The sequence below is a fragment of the Carcharhinus amblyrhynchos genome, chromosome 21, assembly GCF_965287045.1.
Source record: "Carcharhinus amblyrhynchos chromosome 21, sCarAmb.v2.hapA, whole genome shotgun sequence".
NCBI lineage: Eukaryota > Metazoa > Chordata > Chondrichthyes > Carcharhiniformes > Carcharhinidae > Carcharhinus > Carcharhinus amblyrhynchos.
The window spans coordinates 13,649,017-13,668,694 of record NC_137344.1 but is presented as its reverse complement, the minus strand read 5'-3'; the positions used below and the strand labels follow the sequence as shown (position 1 = coordinate 13,668,694).

The 19,678-nt window shown below is 41.6% G+C and overlaps 1 protein-coding gene across 4 annotated transcripts in view; it reads left to right on the top strand.

Annotated features, from left to right (window-relative positions):
* The window catches only part of cyth1b (cytohesin 1b), a 250,764-nt gene that overhangs the window by 128,864 nt on the left and 102,222 nt on the right, over nucleotides 1-19,678 (top strand). Inside the window, exon 1 of one of the 4 annotated variants that reach the window (XM_080209515.1) lies at nucleotides 16,271-16,413. The exons of the other annotated variants lie outside the window; for them this stretch is intronic. The gene's annotated coding sequence lies outside the window, so the exon portion shown is untranslated. Of the gene's footprint in view, nucleotides 1-16,270; nucleotides 16,414-19,678 lie in introns of those variants that run through there. 4 annotated transcript variants of the gene reach the window in all.

Sequence of the window (19,678 nt, the reverse complement as noted above, 5' to 3'; positions counted from 1 at the left end):
GCAATTAATACGTCACCCTATCCAAAGCTCAAAGCACTTGGTAAATAAATGTGAAAGTTACAGTTTGATTGTTAAAATTAATTAGGAATTGGCAGTCTAGCATTTAATGCCTGTTAATCATTAGTCACCAGACAAGATCAGAATGTTGCTCAGATAATGTTAGTCATATTGTATTTAGACAGAAGTAACATGCTAATAAACATATTTTAGCTTTCAAAGAACCCCACCCCAATTACTTCAGGAAACATTCCAGTCAATGAATAATCCAAGACTCAAATTCACCTGACTGTTTCAGTCATACATTTGGCAAAGATAAATCTTGAGATACAGAAACAGTTTTGAACTAGTTCTAGTAGTGTAGTATGTTTGCACATTTCCCCCCACTGTGTCTGCATGGGTTTCCTCCAGGTGCTCTGTTTCCCTTCCAAGTCCAAAGACATGCAGGTTAGTTGGATTGGCCATGCTAAATTGTCCCTTTGTGTCCAGAGGTGTGTAGGTTCAGTGGATTAGTCATAACAAATGCCCGGAATTATGGGGATGGATCGGTGGGGAGGTGGGCTCTGTTAAGATGCTCTTTCAGAGAGTTGATGCAGACTTGATGGGCCGAATGGCCGCCTCCTGCACCGTTGAGGTTCTAGGGGAGTAATTTTTTTTCCTTCTGGCCTTGTCTTTTGTATCTAAGTACTAAGTTTCCAGCATGCACATTTTAAGTTTATCATTCATCCATCGTTGATGGTCTTAATATTTGTTGTTATTGTTTTCTTATGACAATGTATTTGGCTTCTGAAGCTGTTCTGAACTTGTGGTGTCATAGAAATGCTAATATAGTTACTCTGAAAGTAGTTTATCAATTCCCCAATTCTGTACAACTGCATGTTGACTACCAATAATCCTAAATTTATGCAGTTTTGTCTACTACACATAGGCAGAGGCAAATATGTCACCAAAATAAACTTGGTTTTTTTTCATTCATTGATGGGGTATGGGTATGCTGGCTGGGCTTTTTAGGTAATCAACCATATTGTTGTGTAATGTGGGTTTAGAGTCACATGTCGGCCAGACCAGGTAAGGATGGCAGATTTTCTTCCCTAAAGGACAATCATGACCCAGATGGGTTTTTATGACATTCAACAATGGTTTTGTGGCCATCATTAAATGATTAATTCCAACTTTGCCTGGCATCTTTAACTTAGAAAACATTATAATGCACTTCTCAAGTATAATCAAAAGTGTGTTAGAAGCTCCAAGGCCTGTATGCTCCCATTACAAATGGACGAGAAAGTCGGTAGCAAATTGGAGTGGAGTTGAACACCATCTTATCCTTAATCAAGAAAAATATCCCTGGCGGAGTTCTTAAATGTCACCTGAAGTTGTAACTGAAAAATAAAAACCTGTTATAATTTTTTGATCTATACCTTAGATGCCACTTAATGTCTTGGCTCAAATTTATGGTCAATGAAAGGGACAGCATGCTTTCACATCACCAGACTGCTGTCTTTAGTAATTAACTTGGAATAGGCTTCAGATTCAAGTCAGAATTGTCATACTTGTTGAAATTCTTTGTAGAAGTGTGAAACCTTGAATGATGTACTAGTCTTTAACGAGGCTGACACATTCCTTTGAAACAAAGATCTGTCCATGGAAACAATCAAATGTTTATTTTAGTAACTTATTTCAAATTGCATGACCATTCCTAATATTTGGGTTGGGGGTATATAACTTTGAGGTAGAGTGGTAAGTTGTGCTCAATTCTTCACTTTATGTATGCTTATGGAGCAGGGCCACAGGAATTACATCTGCACAAGCATTTTCTCCATCAGGTTGAAAGAATTTTATTCATATCGTCTTTTCTAATTTCTTCTCGTTAGTTTCTTGGACGTTTGTAAGGCCTTGACCGGGAAAGGCATGCAGTTTATGACTGTTATGCTTATGAACATTCCTCAGTGTTCTGTAATTCAGGCATGGAAGTGCATCATAGTTCTTTCTGGTCACCTAGATACATAGGAACATAGGAGTAGCCTATTTGGGCCTTTGAGCCTGCTCTGCCATTCTGTTAGATCACTGCTGATCATCAACCTCAATTCCACTTTCCTGCACTATCCGCAGATACTTTGATGTCATTAGTATCCAGAAATCTATCAATTTCAGCCTTAAACATGCTCAATGATTGAGCTTCTACAGCCTGCTGGGATATAAAATTCCAAAGATTCACCACTCTTGGAATGATGAAATTTCTCCTCAGTCTTACATGACCTTCCCTATTCCATGACAATGTTTCCTAGTTCTAGAATCATCAGCTGGAGGGAACATCCAATCTAGATCTACCCTGCTATGTCATGTAAGAATTTTTAAAGTTGTGATGCAATCACTTCTCATTCTTCGAAATTCTAGAAAATGTAAGCACAATTTCCTCAATGTCTCCTCATTAGACAATCCTGCCACCCCAGGGATTAGTCTGGCAGACCTCAATTGCACTGCTTTTATAGCAAGTATACTCTTCCTTGGAAAAGGAGACCAAAATTGCACACAAAATTCCAAGTCTGGTCTCATCAAGTAACCCAGTGAACAGGAATTTAAATTCCACCATGCCAGTTTGTGAAATTGAATTCAGTTTAAAATAATACATGGAAATAAAAAGCTAGTCGATGTTAAATCATTGTAACATCCCACATGATTCATTAGTATCCTTGAGGGAAGGAAAGCTGTGCCTGGTTGGCTCACATGTGACTGTAGCCTAACACCTATTTGATTGGCTTAACATTCCTCTGAAATAACCTGGCTTTTCACTCGACAGTGTTAAACTGTTAAGAAGATGGACTCTCACCACTCTCTTGGACAATTGGAGATGTGCACTTAACGTTGGCCATGCTAATGATGTCCACATTCCAAGGCTGAATTTTTAAAAATCATCCTGGTTGAGAAAGAAAAATCCCATGCTATTCACTAACCTAGTTATGCACTTCTGTGAATGTGCCCTTGACCCAGCCACGAGTGATGGGTTTATGTATTGGACTACTAGAGGATTCAGTCACTGTGTGTGTGATTGGGCCTTCCTTGTGCTCACCACTTCCATTGATAACAATTCTCTTTGCATGATTTTGGTGATCCAGGCGTTACTTTTATCCTGCTGATGCAGAATGTTGTTTTTTAATTTTTCAGTTGCCTATTCTGAACTTGTATCATTGAGAAATGAAAATATTTTTGTCTGGTTTTGTTTTTCATTCCTGGCTCCGCGTACCCGACTGGGAGGAAATAGCCTGGAAGGTTGTTATTTTGTTTCAGGGTTTGCTGAAAGTGACCCAGGATTGAGTGTTGAATGTGCCAGGTTTGGAGACAGGCTGGGCGAAAGGCCAGCACTGTGTTAAAGATTTTTGGAAAGCCAGAGAAATAGTTCTCGAAACCTGAGCCTTTTGTATAGTTGCATCCTCCACACACTGCCCATACCTCACCCATGCCACCTTATGCATGCCATCCACCTCTCCAAGGCCCCTCCTACCCTTTATGCCAACTTGTGTCCCTCTGCCTTCCCTGAAGGCCTCTCATAACGTTCCTGCCAGCCTAGACCCTCCAGTCACCCCATACCTTTTATAGACCCAATGCCAACTTAGTGCCAACTCAACCCATGCATTCCTACCTACCATGCCACCATGTCAACTCTGCCAAAATCGGTTGGACTAAAACCTGATGTTGTCAGACTTTTTACTGTGTTTACTCCAGTCCAACGCCGGCATATCCACATCAAAAATCCGCCATGGACAGACCACTGCTCCTTTTGGCAGTTCACCTTGACACTTTAGATAGTTGCATCCCTAATGGGCACTTCACCTCTCCCAAAGATGTTCAGGGGCCATGTCTAAAGGTGTACCTAGTTTTCCAAAGGGTTTTCCTGGTTATCCAAAAGAATCCAGCCATTCCTCACCAGGTCTAATCTGCACATGTTTGGTTTCACACACCTGGATCACCAAAATCGCGCAAAGAGTAGAGGCAGCTGTTGATTTCTATGGACAGTTCCCTCTGCCAACGGCACGTACCAATTTCGACCTGGGACCATTCCTGCTCTGTGAAAATGAGAGGCTGTCCACCTTTGTGCAAATCCATGTCTTTGTGAATCACACAAGAGCTTGCGGGGAAAAAGAAGGATGTAAAAACACAATTATACTGTTTATATCCTAAAAACATATTTTTATCACTTGGTTCATAGATGTATATATTTGATATTCTATTTCTAAAATATATAACTATCTCGATCAACAATAATTTTTGTGAATCTTAATGGTTTCTTGTTTTATTTGCAATACAATGTAGAAAATAGTAAAAATAGATTCAAATAGGTGCTGCTGCTGCATTGATTTCAATGGTACATATTATTTAGGAATGGTTGAAGCTTTGTTACTGGATGAATAACATGGTTTAAATGCTTTCTGTATGCAGAAGGGTTTTTAACCGTGACCATTGCTGGTTTGGTGTTTGTGTGCTTAATCTAGAGATCACCTCGTCTTCTAGTATTGGTTTGTTTTCTTCTGGTTTCAGTGCAAGATTTTTTGTATATTTACTGAATTGCAGAAGAAGGTAACTTAACCCTTTTTGCCGGCACCACTTTGGAGGAGATAAAAAGATATATTTTTAATTTGGGTATCAGTCGTGTATAACGACTTCAGTGTTTCATTGTGACGGTTAGTGATTTGAGAGCCCAGTCAATATATTCTGGCAAAAACTGATTGTGTCTCTCTCCCCTCATTATCAACCAAGCCTCCCTTTTTATTATCCCCACCACTGTCCAGGCCTTCTCCATTCGTAACTATTCCTTTACAGGTACCAAATCTAATGATCGCTGCACACTGTAAGTAGATTCCTTTGTTTTAGCACAAGAGTTCCTGCCTATTGTTCTTGGTTGCAGATCTCCTTCCATGAGTGGAACCATTTGGGTAGGAACAACACTTAAGGGATTTTCAGTCACTTAACTGCAGTGTTAATGTAAGCCTACTTGTGTCACTGAATTTTTTTTAAAGAACTGAAGAAACAGGAGAATTGAAACCACAAGAAGGGGAGGGAGAAGAATAGCTGAGGATGAAGGAAAGAGAGAAATGAAGTGTGAGGTGATTAATTTTGGTAGGATAAACTTGAATGCGGATTACAGGGTCAACAGCAGGGTTCTGAGGAATGTGGAGGAACAGAGAGATCTTGGGGTTCATATCCACAGATCTCTGAAGGTTGCCACTCAAGTGGATAGAGACATGAAGAAAGCTTATAGTGTGTTAGCGTTTATTAACGGGGTTTTGGGTTTAAGAGTCGTGGGGTTATGCTTGGTGAAACCATATTTGGAAATATTGTGTGCAGTTCTGGTCATCTCACTATAAGAAGGATATGGAAGCATTGGAGAGAGTGCAGAGGAGGTCTATCAGGATGCTGCCTGGTTTGGAGGGTAGGTCTTGAGGAAGGTTGAGGGAGCTGGGGCTTTTCTCTTTACAGCGGAGGAGGATGAGAGGTGAATTAGTAGAAGTTTATAAGATGATGAGGGGGATAGATAGAGTGGACGTTCAGAGACTATTTCTTAGGATGGATGTAGTTGTTACTCGGGGGCATAACTATAAGGTTCATGGTGGGAGATATAGGAGGGATGTCCGATGTACATTCTTTACTCAGAGTGGTTGGGGTGTGGAATACACTGCCTGCTGTGATTGTGGTGTTGGACACTTTAGGAACTTTCAAGTGGTTATTGGATAGGCATGTGCAACACACCAGAATGATAAGGAGTGGGATAGCTTGATCTTGGGTTCGGACATAGCTCGGCACAACATCGAGGGCCGAAGGGCTTGTACTATTGCTGTACTGAAACATAAGAAACATAACATAAGAAACATAAGAAATAAGAGCAGAAGTAGGCCATCTAGCCCTTCGAGCCTGCCCCACCATTCAGTAAGATTATGGCTGATCTGAAGTGGATCAGCTCCACTTTCCTGCTTTCTCCCCATAACCCTTACTTCCCCTGTCTATCAGAAATCTATCTACCCGTGACTTAAATACATTCAGCGAGGTAGCCTCCACCACTTCAATGGGCAGAGAATTCCCGAGATTCACCACCCTTTGAGTGAAGAAGTTCCTCCTCAACTCTGATCTAAACTGCCTCCCCCCCCGCCTTATCTTGAGGCTGTGCCCTCTGGTCCTGCTATCCTTTCTGAGCAGGAAGAATCTCTCTGCTTCTACCCTACCCATCCCCTTCATTATCTTATACGTCTCTATAAGATACCCCCTCAGCCTTCTAAACTCCAACGAGTACAGACCCAGTCTATTCAATCTCTCTTCATAGGCTAACCCCCTCATCTCCGGTATCAGCCTAGTGAACCTTATCTGCAGTCCCTCCAAGGCCAGTATATCTTTCCGCAAGTGCGGCGACCAAAACTGTTCTGTGTTGTATGAGATGAAGGTAGGAGGCACGGGTGGAATGAAATGCAGGAGAAGAATGAAGGAGAGAACAGGTCAGAAGTTTGATTTGATGCTGTGACGGAAGTATAAGGGTAAAAACTGGGAGCGATGCTTTTTGAGGAAGAAAAGTGGTAGCATTTATTTGAAGGGAAGTGTTCCGGCATGAGTAGAGAACTTGGGGTATTGAAGGAAGAAAAAGAATTTCACTTGAATTCACTTCAGTTGAACTGTACAGGAAAAAAACAACTACTTAATGGGGAAAGAGAAAGGTGCCAAACTGAATGCGGATAGGTATAAGTACCAGTTTGAATAGATTGCAAATTATTTGCAATATTAAAAAAATCAGGCTCTTCTGCCTCCCAAAAAGATACAATTGACTTTGTATTTAATAGCGCAATTCCTCCATTAGGATGACCTTTGTACTTGTTTTTCAGGTAAAGGAATGTTAATTATGCATACAGTTTAAGTTACAAAATCCATGTTGTTACTTGTTTATGGCAAAGGCTTAAAATCAGGAATTCTTCAGTTTTCCATTGTTTGGGACTACTTGGTTGTTGAAGCTTTGGCAACTTCCTAAGTTTTACTTTGATCACTGCTTGGATCCCCTCATGACACTGTCATTATTTTTCTTTATTGGTCTTGCTTTCATTCAGAAATCAGGGGGCCAAAGGGATAGTGGGCCCAATAGTTAACAAACCAACTGGAACAAAGTCCCAGAGAACTTTGAAAGCATCCCTTTCAAAAAGCCCACTTTGGCACTTGGCAAGCCCCTATGGCTGCCTCTGATCTGTGTCTGGGACCCGGCAAAGGTTCTGCCACTCAGGTGATTTTTCTCCTGAGGCAGAAACTACAAGTCAGGTGATTTCCTGACTCCTGCTAATCAACTTGGCTGAGAATCAGAGGCCAAGTTCTTATAGAGTGGTATGATTCATAGAAATCTTTAACGGGGCAATGTCATTCCTGCTTTTTATCAAATATTTCAACAACTAACTTTGATAAGCTTGTCAAATGCTACTTACGTTATCACTGCTAAAACTTTCAACTAGTTTTATGAGAAATGGGAAATAATAGTGAGATTGCAAGAGCAACAAGTAATGAATAGAGAAAGCGGAAGAGAAAATGATTGGATGGATCAAATAGTCCATGATGCATGAATTATTGCAGTGCTTTATCCTTTCTCAGTGGTTGAATTTGTCAGAAGTACTTTATAGACTTTCATGTTGGATTCAATGCAGGAACACTGCTGCTTTTTAGACATCCCTTTTTATGGTGATATGTAGAGTTAATATTGGCAAGAGGTTGTAAATTATGTGACTCTACCTACTGTAGAAAATTGGTATCTTTTAAAAATCTCATTGTTCGCTGTCCTTCAATTTGCGGATGACATCAATTCAAGATTGCGAGTTTCTGCCATGGGTCTTTGTGTGACTGAGTAGGCCAATTCTTGAGCGACAGATTTTTGGATACATGGGGGAAGGTTGTCGCATGAGATAATAGAATCTGGGATGCAGGATTTGTTTCTCTTCCTTTCCTTTCTCTGTCACTGTTCTGCCTCCACAATGAGGATTCAAAGCATAATGCAGCTTGTTGGACAAGTTGCCATTTTGAATGATTGCTAGTAAGCTCCTCCCAGTCATTAATGCCATTGCTTAAGAGTGTCTTTGCAGCATTTTATTTGTCTTTGCTGAAACGCTAGGGGGTGATTTTCCCAAGGAAAAAAACCAACTTACTACCCTCTTTACTCAGAGGGTAGTAAGATCGTGGAATGCCCTGCCTGCAGCAGTTGTGGACTCGCCAACTTTAAGGGCATTCAAATGGTCAGTGGATAGGCATATGGATAACATTGGAATAGTTTAGGTTAGAGGGTCATTAGATTGGTTCTACTGGTTGGCGCAACATCGAGGACTGAAGGGCCTGTACTGTGCTGTTATGTCCTCTGTTCTAAGTGTCCAACAGGCAGGAAAACAGGAATTTTTCCCACCTGTTTTTTGGACGATCTTAGTGAAATGAATTTGTGACGCTCTGCCTCCGTCTCGGCTGGCACTGCCCATGGGGACACACCTCCAATCTCCCAGGGGACCTCAATGGCCTCTGGTCCCACCAGTGAGCGAGGCCATTATGCCTGGTTCTCACTGGTGGGGATCATCCCTGGCGCAAGGCTAATTCCATGATTAAAAAATGGACTGGGAAGATCATGACCAGCTGGATGCAAGTCACAAATCCCATGTTCCACCCTTCCCCGCTTAAATTTCCTGGCCCACTGCGCTACTCAAGCAGTGCAGCAGGCTGGGAATATGGTGCCCCAGATATTTGAGAGTTGAGAAAACAGGCCCTTGCAGGGAAGATGCTTTTCCACTAACTAGACACAGTGTGCAATCCGTTGTTGATTTAACAGGAGTTCTGCCAGGATGCTTGTGGTTGAAGAAGGACACTGTTGTTTGTTTGATAGATCTCCCGTTGAATCCAGAGGATGCACAGAGGGATTGCTGATGTAATTTCCCTAGTGTTGTTATGGGGTGGCATGGTGGCACACTGGTTAGCATTGCTGCCTCACAGCACTAGGGACCTGGGTTTGATTCCTAGCTTGGGTCACTGTCTGTCTGGAGTCTGCATGTTCTCCTCGTGACTGTGTGGTTTTCTTTGGGTGCTCCTCCCAAAGTCCAAAAGACGTGGTGTTTAGGTGCATCAGCCATACTAAATTCACCCTCAGTATACCTGAACAGGCACTGGAGTTTGACTAGCAGATTTTCACAATATCTTCATTGCAGTGTTAATAGAAGGCTACTTGTGATTAATAAATAAACTTTAAACTTTGTGTTGCTGATACGTGGTCCACATCTTAGGGCAGTACAACAAAGCAGTGATGATAGCTGATCTGTACACTTGGACTTTGTTGACTTGCAGATGTCTTTGTTGACAAAAACTCACTGTTTTAATTTATATAGGGCTGGATTGGCATAACTGATCCGGTGTTGAATCTTCTCACCAATTGTGGACTTTGGACAAGTGGCTTCTAAGTTATTGGAAATGCTCAACATATATGGGAGATGGACAATATGGTTGACCAGATATGGGTTGTTATGAGTTTTGTTTTGGCAATACGGTATCCAAGAACTTGCTGATCGCTTAATGCAGAATGGAAAAGATCGAGAGTGGCTTAAAAATGTGGTGTAGACTGTGCAACAAAACTACAGTCCTCTGCAAACTGTATACCATGTATGTCTATGATGGTCAGTTTAGTTTTGGTATGGAGGTGACAGAGGTCGAAGTGTTTTCTATCCAGGTGATATTTGACATTCACACCAGAAGGATTAACTTCAATTATCTCAGTACAAATTGAATGGTATTCACCTCAAACACTAAAAAGATCAATTTCTGATATGGGGCTATTTGTTCCATGTATTCAAGAATGCAATTTATTGTTCACTGCATACTTGAGATCAAAGTTGCCTTATGAGCCACATTTTGACTATTATAAAATCATTTTGTTTCCTTAGAATGCATATTTCTAATCACTATACCGATAGCAGGACTTGGGACTAAAAGATTTGCCATGGTGGTTCCAAGTAGCTGCACCTGAACAAGTTTCCAGCAGATCACCTGAAGTGTTCTGAGGGAAGAGGTGCCATTTAAATGGCTTAGAATTGGATACACTAAATATGCCCTTCACTCACATGGAATGAATTTAAGATCATGGAACTTAAAAGTGTACAAGAGGGATTGCTGAAAGAATTTCTCTAATGCTATTATACATTACTGATACACGGTCCATTTTTTCCTGTTTTCTGCTTTCCCATTTAACAGTCTCCATTACTGCTGCCACCTGTTGTATTTTCGAGAGTGTCTTCTCTTTCACATGTAATGTTTATCTGCTCCTGAAAAAAATGAACTTTATTACAATAAAAGGAGCTGAAAAAAGGGAACATGAGAAAGAAGCTCTTGGAATATAATCTTTTACATAATCTTACATGATAATAAAGCGTCCAAGTGAAGTGTCTCTTGGTGATCACCAAATCAAATTAATATTGATCATGCTAAATATATTAATGTTTTTTACTAATTTTTAGGTTGGTAAATTGTTAGACAGCTTGACTGACATGCACTATTGGATAAGTCATCCAAATGTTTGGGAAGATTACAAAAAACAAAGAAAAGTACAGCACGGGAGCAGGACCTTTGGCCCTCCAAACCTGTGCTGACCATGATGCCTTAACTGAACTAAAAAAACTTCTGCCCTTATTTGGTCCCTATCTGTCCGTCCCCTCCCTATTCATGTATGCATCCAGATGCATCTAAACATTGCTAATATGCCTGCTGCCACCACCACTACTGGCAGCGCGTTCCAGGCACCCAGCACTCTCTGCATGAAAAACTTTTCCTTCACGTTTCCCTTGAGCTTAAACTTTCCTGCTTTCACCTTGTAATTCACACTTCCATCCTGGGGAAAAAGCCTTTGACTATCCACCCTTCTATGTCCCTCATAATTTTGTAGACATCTATCAGGTCTCCCCTCAATCTCCATCTTGCTAATGAAAATAATCCTAGTTTATTCAACCTCTTGTCATGGCCAATATCCTCGTGAATTTTCTTTGAACTCTCTCCAAAGCTTCCACATCCCTTTGGTAGTGTGGTGACCAGAACTGCATGTGATGCTCCAAGTGCGGCCTAATCGAGGTTTTATATAGCTACAATATGATTTATCAACCCTTGTACTCAGAGCCCCGGCAAATGAAGGAAACTATGCCAAATGCCTTCTTAATCATCTTGGCCATCTGTGTTGCCACTTTTGGGGACCTGCACGCTCAGATCCCTCTAGATTAAGCCCCTTTCAGTCCCCACCATAAACTCCATTCCCTAAGCAACAACTGTTGCTAAATTTTTCATCTATGCCTTTGGACTAGTCAAGTTTAGAGATAGCAATGTATTCCTGGCTGACATCCCACATTCTATTGTCTGTAAATCTGAGGTCAACTAAAACTTTGCTGCTCATGTCTGATTGTTATAGAATCCTGCTGATGTTGTGTGAGGGTTTCCCAACCTGAAACATTGGTTTGCTGTAGTGTATTTTTTGGGGGATATTAGCAAGAAGCATTTGAGGAAACAATAAAAACTCAAACCTCTCTTTACTTGAACAACAATAAAAGAGTATTTATTAAAGTTAAAGACAGATCATAAAATACTATAAAGAGCAATCTCATATTTCAACAAATTAACAGTAAGCACTTAGTCCCTCAGGGACTGCAAATCCACGAGTATCTGCTTCCCCCATAATTTTAAACTTTGCTGAAATCCCCATTTCCCAAATGGCAACCATAAATCTAGCCATTGATTACCATACCATACAGCCTAAGTATCCAGGACTTGGGAATGTTCTTTAGTTGAGTGAAGAAAACAAACTTTTGCAGAAACTGGCTTTTACCTTCAGCATTTCAACTCCAGCTGAGCTGTTTCCTGAGGATGACTATCCATCTCCCCTGCTCTTCTACAATCTTCAGCTCCTAATCTCTGGCTGAACTGTTGCCTGGGGTGGCTGCCTCTCTCTCTCTTACTACTGCTTCTTATCTAACTCATGTGTCTGAACTTCTTCCTGGCTTACAGCACTCTAACTACTAATTGTATCAATTGTAAATAACATCCTGTTCTGTTATTCCATTTCCTTAGTTGTTGCCCAGATACTGTTTACAAATACATGGCAGTTTGATTTTACTTGTGCAAAAGAAAATTCATTTTAATAGCATCCTACCATTTTGTGACACTGAGGCATTTGAAGGCTGTGTTAAGAGACCCCTATTCAGCTAACACATCACAGCCAACCTGATGACTCCGTGACCTAGAGATGTAGTGTTCACACAGTGCTTGGTCTGCCCTTGGCCTCCATAATCCGCACCTTCAAAGAGCTGCTTTGGTGACGTGATAAGGAAACACCAAGGCCGATTTGATGAGAATAACCAGGAAATCTAAGAGCTGATGAGCCCTTGGCACAAGGATTTTCTGAACCTGTAACAACAACTCAACTCGAGCAAGAAAGCAGCTCGGCTGAAACAGCTGAAAGCTGAGGTCCAGCAAAAAATCCACAACCTAAAGAACTGATGGTGGGTGGAGAAAGTGTAAGAAATTCAGCAGTTATCCAACAACCATGGTGTGAGGTTTCTTTAGCACCTAAAGCCCAAGCAGTCAGGGATCCACTACACTGCTGGCCAAGAATGGAGAGGTGCTCATCTAGAACAGAGAATCTTTCAGCACCTGCTGGAAGCAGCACTTGGAAGACCTCCTTAACAGAGCTCTGTGAGTGTCCTCAACTCCAGCCCACAGTCTGCTACCTGCCACCATCTCAGCACAACCCCATCATGGCATGAGGTAGAAAAGGCCATCTGACAGTTAAAAAAACAACAAGGCGTCAGGAGCAGATGGAATCCCTGTCACATCATTAAAACAGAGTGGGAAGCACTGTTGACATGATTACACAACCTCATTTCCTCTGGAAGGAGGAGAACATGCCAGGAGTTCTCAGACGCTGTAATTGTGACCTCCTTCAAACAAAGGTGATGAATTTGATTGCAATAACTACAAAGGAATTTCCCTGTTGTTGGCCACAGGAAAGATCATTGCAAGAGTCCTCCTTAATTGCCTTCTCGCTGTGGCTGAAGAGCTCCTCCCAGTCACAATATGGATTCAACCCACTGTAGGGCACAGCAGACATGATCTTCACTGCAGGGCAGCTGCAAGAGAAATGCAGTGAACAGCACCAGCCCTTTATTGACCTCAAAAAGGCCTTCAACACTTTCAATTGTGAGGGATTATGAAGCATTCTCTGTTTTGGCTGCCCCGAAAATTTTGTCATTATTCTCCCTCCACCTGCTCCACGATTACTTGTAAGTCATGATTCTGAGCTACAGATACACCACAGACTAAATTCATGTTCCGACTTTGGTCAAGCAAGGCTGTGTTATCACCCTGATGCTCACCTCGATCTTGCTTGTTGCAATGATCCAGTGCATTCTCAGTAAGCTCTTGAGTGGTGCAAAACTACAGAACACATGGGAATCTGTTTAATCTCTGCTACCTGTGGGCCATCCCCAAGGTCCTGTCCTCTGTCATTGAACTACCGTATGCCATCACGCTCGGAGACTAAATTCCAGATCATTGTTGACATCTTTGCCGAGGTGTATGAGAACATGGGCCTTACGTTGAATATCTGTAAGCCAGAGGTCCCCTACCAACCTGCCCCCACCACATAGCACAACCCCTGCCCCCCCAAGTTTTTAAAATCCCAGGATGTGGCCTTGGACAATGTGGACCACTTTCTATACCCTGGGGGCCTACTGTCAACAAGGGCAGACAACAATGAGGATCAATGCCAACTTCAATACACCAGGGCAGTCTTCGATTGCCTGAGAAGAGAATATCAGGATCTCAGACCCAGCAGCAAGCTCATAATCTACAGAACAATAATGATACCTGTTCTCCTATATTGCTCAAAGGAGTGGACTATGTATAGCAGGTACTTCAAAAACCTGGCAAGGTACCACAAGCATTGCCTCCACAAGATCCTGCAAATCCATTGGCAGGATAGGCACATCAATGTCCGTGTTCTTGCTCGGGCAGAACAGTGGCACGGTGTTTAGCACTGCTGCCTCACAGCACCAGGGACCCAGGTTTGATTCCCGCCTTGGGTCACCATCTGTGTGGAGTTTGCACATTCTCCCTGTGTCTGTGTGGATTTCCTCCCACAGTCTAAGATGTGTGGGTTCGAGGGACTGACCATGCTAAATTGTCCCACACTGTCAGGGGGATTAGCAGGGTAAATGCATGGGATTATGTGGATAGATCCTGGGTGGGATGTGGTCGGTGCAAACTCAATTGGCTGAATGCCCTCCTCCTGCACTGTAGGATTCTATGATTCCCAGCATCGAAGCGTTGGCCATACTTGATCAGCTCCAGTGGGTGGGCCATATTGTCCCCATGCCTGACACGAGACTCTGAAAACAAGCTTTCTAGTTCAAGGTTTGACACAGCAAGCAAATCTCAGGAGGGCAGAGTAAACTTTTCATGATCACCCTATAAATCTACTTTGAAACATCCCCATCAACAGTTGGGAATCCCTGGTCCAGGATTGAGTGAAGTAGAGAAAAACATCCGGGCAGGAGATGAACATCTTGCATTTTATTGCTGAGATAAGCTGGAGTCATGCGTTGACAGCGGAAGGAACATACTGCATTCTGGGCGCTCCACCCTCCTGTAGCTCCAACTACTATCTGCCCCATCTGTGACGGAGACTATAGGTCACATGATGAACTCCTCAGTCACCAGAGAACTCATTCTTAGTGCAGAAGCAAGTTACCCTCAACCCCAAGGAACTGCTGAGAAGGAAAACTTGCATCAAGTGCACTTTGACGGTTGCACCTATTTCCCTGTGCACACTGACCTACAATCCCTTCAATTAACTTTTGATTTTTATACTTTTATATGCAGCCTCAGTTCTTGCTGTATGCTTGGCCCTATCTATTACTATCACCTTCTCCAGCCCCACATCCAGCAAGGCGTCCGCACTTCTCCAATTCTGGCTGATTTAAATTGCTCCATTGCTGGTAGCTGAGTTTTCAGCTAACAAATTCTCTCCTTTAACCTCTGCTTCTATCCTTGCTCCTTGAAGACGCTCCTTAACTCTGACCCCTCTGGCTAACATTTCAGTCATCTACAGTAATGTCTCAGCATCAAATTTTGTTTTATTATGCCCTTGTAAAGCACCTTGGGATGATTTAATAAATTAAAGATGCTGTATAAATACAAGTTGTTGTTTGGTGAATAGATTAGACTATATACCTTTGCTGTAATAATTATATAATTGTCACTGTATTAAGAGTGATAACTATGTTAAGGTGTCTAGATTAAGCAGCACTTGGGTAACGAAAATTGACCTGTTAAGTTTTATTTAACACTGACTGAGTACTATTGCAGGGTGCTAGATGCAACATTGGACTATTGACTTGGATACTGAACATTCCCAGTTTCAACTGACTCTTGGGTGTCTCCTAGAGGCTGAATTGCCATTTTTATCTGCCCAAATATATATGTGTAAATATGATGTAATAACGAAAAAACAAAATGTGTTTGTGATTACTGTTGATTTCAACAAAACTGTTTATGGGAAAGCATCATAAGCATAGTTGTGGCATTCTATAAATAGAGTGCATGAGCTAGTGAATTCCAAATATAGTTTCTTCAAGGTTAGAAATAACCTGATGAACATTGCTATGTTCAGAAAGGAAATGGAATTTGTTTTGCTATTTAAATCTACAGAATTAAAATTCTGTCAGTTTCTTTCTCCTACGGTTACATATGCAAACATCTATAAATTATTAACTCTATATATTCAAATAGATTACAATGTTTGTACATTATGTTGCTTTTGATAAAAGCAGAAACCCCTTACTATGATTGGATATCTATCATGGTGCAGTTTCTGTTTATCAGAGAGGTTGTAAACATTAACCCCTTGCTCCCACACCCACCTCCCTCCATTTATGTTAATTCCAAGAGTTTAAACACAGGTTGGTAGCATTTGTTGCTTTGAAAATCCTCATGGATAAATTGTGTGCTGTTAAATATGTCCAGCTAATATTACAAGACTTACTGGTACAGAGTAGTGATAAGCATACTATTGCTTGTCCAGCTAGAAATGAATGGTTTACCCATTACAATTGATCAGTTTGCTGTTGAATTTGGAGTACATTTGTATGATGATCTTTCAGGTCATTTAATGCAACCTGTATACTTTGCCTATTTGTCTGATTTCAGAATTTTGCTTTGTTACTTGTAGGTAATTATCACACAGCACATCAGATGCCAGCCTTGACTCAGTGGTGGCATTCTTGTCTTTGAGTTAGAAAGTTACCAGTTCAGTCCCTACACCAATAACAAGGAAGTACAGAAGAGGTGCCATCTTTTGGATGAGATGTTAAACCAAGGTTTTGTCTGTCCTGCCTGGAGGTAAAATATTCTGCGGCACTATTTTAAGTGGTGCAGAGGAGTCCTTTCTTCATAAGTGCATCATGTCATCAGTGCCCAGTTTTCTGGTAGCAGCCATGTGCCATTCACCCTGACCTGTGTCAGTGTTATTCAACCAACCAGTCAGATTACACAGTGTTTATTTGGCTAGGAATTTTACAGGGTTAGCCTACAGTGAGAACCATGCCACCACCAGAATGTCATTGAATGGACTGTCAATCTGTTTGACCAATAAATTCCTTCATATAGAGCACATTGAAAAAGCTCTGCAATACACTGTGTACCCATATTTGTGGTTTTATGTTTCATGCTGCGTAATTACTTAAGTTAGAGACAAGCCCTCAACACCACCTGGGCAATAAGAAGTGAAGGAGCAGTCAGTCATAGATCATGAAAAGCAGCATAAAGAAGCAGAAAGGCAACAGCAGTTCAGACTGTTAGGCACTTGGCTGATTTAACTCTTAAGAGAGCTGCTCATCCAAGGATACTTGGATCATCCCTGCCACCCCATTCACTGTGAGTCTTATTACCACTATCTGATTGCCTCCACTGAGCTTAGCCTTAAGCGTCTTGTCCTTAGTAAACTGCAGGTATTAATATTCACACCAAATCTAGAGCTCAAATTAACTCCAATGTTTCTTTTGTATGTGTAGGTTATTAGAAATAATTAAGAATTAACTTTGTGCAAACTTTTAGTGCTGACCTACTGTGCCAATTCATCTGTCCTGTCCTAGAGGAATGTATCCATTTTGCTGCAGGCTGCTATGCCTCCATTGAGAAAATCTCAGATGGCTGTCCTGACTGACCTTGAGCAGCTTTGAGTTCTGACAGCCTGACTGCAGCCTGCAACACTTAAACATGGGATGGGGCAGTCTGGCCCAGCGGGCTTTATTAAAAATGGCACTGATAGAGTGGATAACCAGGGGGCAAACATACTGTCAGCCTTGTGTGTTTGCTATGGAGTTGATACCATTCTCTTGGGACTGCAGCTCAATATTGCCCAGGTTCTGTACAAGAGCAGACTTGAGGCATGGAGTGCTCCTGTCAACAGTGCTGTTCAAAAACTCCATTTTGGACAGAATAGTCTCCATACTTTGCATGAAGCACCTGGCACATGTATTCCCCACCCTATTTCCCCTACAGATGCCCAGTAATTCACCACATGAAGATACCTCTAGTCGAGCTTCTAAAGCATATGTGTTTTCAGTTTCTCAGCTGGTGCTTTCTCGGGCCAGATTGAGCCATGCTGCATTTTCCCAAGGTAACAAAGGGACCTCAACAGTTTCAGCAAATTAAAGGAAAGAATATGGGTAAACATTTAGTGTGAAAAGGAAGGAAATAGATATAATTGCTGCAAGCTGCAGAATACTGGGCAAAATGTGTAGGGTGAGATGGAAGTGCAGAGAGGAAAAGAGAGTAAGGTGTGGAGAAATTCATCTACTCCAGTGTTGCAACTTGCCCTGATCTTGACTAACCCATTGTGCCTACTGATCAACACATTATCACCTAGTGAGGCCAGAATGTGTAGGTGTGCTTAGTCTCCTCTGGTTGCTGTCTCATGTTGTGCACAGCCTTCTGCAAGAAAGCAGGGAGTATGCCATTGATGGTTTTGGAGCTGTTTTAAAGAATGTGCCTTTCGTGGTAGAATAGTGCAATATTGGCTTAGGCCTTTGCCATCACGTGGAGGAACAAAAATCTGAACCGTTGTGTGGAAAAGTGAAGATTGCAATAGTGGTGAGGTTAAGAGGTTCGTTGTGCATGAATAGGAGGATAAAGCATTGGAAAGAAGCATGCGGCAGTGTTTGGGACAATAAAAGGCAGTGGGAGAAGGGATTACTATAAGTGAGGCTGCAGCTGTGAGGATAGCAATTGGAATGACTGCTAATATTTTTATGTTGACAAGTGTTTACGTCTACAGCCACAGTGGGTCTCCCCTTTTAAGAGGTGCTTTGTATCGTTAAGTGATTCATGTCAGTAATAATCAATTTCATGCCTAAATAAGCACCCAACCAATTGGCAATGTGGGTAGCACTGGTTAAATACTTGGCTTATTATAATGTGCTGCTAGCATAAATTTAACGCCCTTCCGCCAACTTGAACAGAGACAGGCAGCTTGTGTACCATTAACCGTTTGCATGTTTTCAGACATGGTCAAATGTAGGGATCTTTAGGTCTAATTGACTTAGATTTGTATCTATTCCATGTGGATATTTCATTTCCATGTAGATGCACAAGGGAAGTCCAGGCTTTGACTTTCTTTGTGTGCCACAAGAGCTGGAATATAGCAATAATTCACTTGCTTGTGTCCTGTGTTGTTAACTTTACCTACTCTGATCAATTCTAACACTTTTATATGTTTAGTCTGTTTGAACTTTCCACATGCCCAGATCACTGGAAGCAGGAACAATACTGTGATATGTATTTATTGCTAAGATCTCGATCAGCTTTGAGCTCTGAGGGCTGTTAGGTTTACCCAATGATTCTCCTAATTTAATTAGCGAAGAGGACTCCCAAGAGCATGTTTGTATTGCCATTAATGTAACTAAAGTGAGTGTCCTAGAACTAATTCCTGTCCATCGTTTTGTGAATATTACTTGGTGCAAGTCTCATCAGTAAGATCTCTTTGATAAGAGCCTTTATTATCTTTAAAATGCTATTGTTCTGCCAATGAGTGTGACCAGCATCAGAAAATAATGAGAATTAGATGTAACGGCCTTCCATCCTGAAATTTTATTTGGTTTAAGACGTTTCTAGTATACCAGTAAGAGAGTTTGATTTACATCAGCATGAATATATTCCCTTCGACTGTGCATTTTAATTTCATTCCCCTGATCTATCAGCATTGCTTTCTGTTCAAGTCAATTTCTTCAGTAGTCTGATCAGTACTCAATGTTTTAAATTATTCCAATTAACCTCCATCCTGTGGTACTGCTTGCTTGTAATTTTAACCTGTCACTGTGTGGTCGTTGCTTGAAACCAACAAATCGGGGTAAATAGGGGTATTTGTAAATAGTGAAGCCATGAAATCTATTGGCTCTCCCAAAGAGCTGAGTTATCCCAGGTTAAGTTAAATGAGGGAAGTGACATGGAGGATCAAGCATTCACAGGGTCGGTTTTGAATTGTTAAAATAAACCTATCCGCCTCATTTGTAGGGAGATCTTGGAGGCATGGTGGCACAGCGGTTAGCACAGCTGCCTCGCAGCCAAGGATCCCAGGTTCAGTTCCGGCCTTGGTTTGCTATCTGTG